Source organism: Austrofundulus limnaeus, unplaced genomic scaffold, assembly GCF_001266775.1.
Source record: "Austrofundulus limnaeus strain Quisiro unplaced genomic scaffold, Austrofundulus_limnaeus-1.0 Scaffold89, whole genome shotgun sequence".
Lineage (NCBI taxonomy): Eukaryota > Metazoa > Chordata > Actinopteri > Cyprinodontiformes > Rivulidae > Austrofundulus > Austrofundulus limnaeus.
This window is the reverse complement of record NW_013952491.1, coordinates 1,506,874-1,508,302: the sequence shown is the minus strand read 5'-3', so window position 1 is coordinate 1,508,302 and position 1,429 is coordinate 1,506,874. Positions and strand designations below refer to the sequence as shown.

Below are 1,429 nucleotides of genomic sequence, written 5' to 3'. Positions count from 1 at the left end.
TAATAATAATCCTTCATCACCTTTACCTCAGCACTTCCATGTTCTTTCATTTTCTCATTATTAGCTGAAAATTTTGCATCAGATAAATAAACCATAGAATAGACAGGTGGCTGATTGAATCAGTCAATATTTACCACTTTTTAAAAAATCTATACTGCCTCTGCTCACTGAACCACAACGTAAGAAGATGCAGCAGCAGCAGCAGCTGCTACAGCCAGCTCATTGTAGCCCACAATTGATTTTTTAAATCATCTCAATAAGAGCAGGTTCAAAGAAAACAGCTCCAGTTTTCACTCATATGATCTTTGCTGACAGTTCAACAGAAGCAGGACAAATCTGACTGACAGCTGAAGCTCCGGCCCTGAAGTCATTTCTATTAAAAGTCTGAACTGAGCGATCATCCTTTACGGAGCGAGGATCAATATTTGTCTTTGATCGTGATACTTTGAGGTCAGACGGTTGAATGACATCTATTAAAAACCTAATTATGGCTCATAATCATGACTTACAGACAGCAGGACTGGCTTCCATGGTGGCTACACTCATGAAATCTGGTTCTTCTTTTATAGTTTTTTGGCTCCCTCAGTTCTGGAAACATCTCCACCCTGAATGAAAACAATGACGAACAGCTAATAATTGACCCAGTTTTCAGACGTGCTGATGAGAAAGCTCTGGGTCTAAGCCTGTAAAACTGTAGCGATGGGAGCTGGTGAAGCCACAGGAATCAAACTGTTGACTGATTGAACAATTAGCGGGTTTCAGGGTCGACGTTCTGTTAATTGTGCCGTGTGCAGCCAGGTCCGAACAAAAGAAGAGGATGTTTGTCTTGTCAGTCGGCCAAAGGGTCAGAAAATCCTGCTCCGGCCCAGTTGAGAGTCCACGTTAGACGCATTATGAATTCCTTCAGTCAGGTTTGTGTTAAACAACCTTCGTTTGGCTGATTGGTAAAAACAAAGAGGATTTCAGAAGCAAACAAGCGTCTGATCGTTACTCACCAGGCAGTCTGTTCATGTTGACACCCTGTGCCGACAGGCCGATGCCCATGTACCTGCAGAGAGACGAAAACATGATCAAACCATTACTTGGACATTTTTAAGTTGATTTTGATAAATGTGAGACAGAAGATGTGAACGAGGAGTGGAACATGAAGTGTGTCTGTGAGCACAGAAGCTCAGAGGTCGATGGGATAAATCTTGTTCCAGCAGGAAGTGAATTTGAATTGTTCAGATTAAATCTGAATGTACATAATTTGAAATTGAATGCATTGGTTTGAAAACAAATTTCACTAAATTGAAACTGAATTTAATGGTTTGAATATGAATTAATTTGCTTTGAAACTGTATTTTGGTTAATTAAAAATTCAGTTTGACTACTTTCACTTTCAGTTCCATAATTCAGATTTTTGTGTCACATCCTGGTCCTTGAGAAA

At 40.0% G+C, this 1,429-nt stretch overlaps 1 protein-coding gene across 1 annotated transcript in view; it reads right to left on the bottom strand.

Moving 5' to 3' along the window:
• ranbp10 (RAN binding protein 10) overlaps positions 1-1,429 on the bottom strand; it is a gene marked incomplete at its 5' end in the record, with an annotated part of 17,365 nt that overhangs the window by 14,876 nt on the left and 1,060 nt on the right.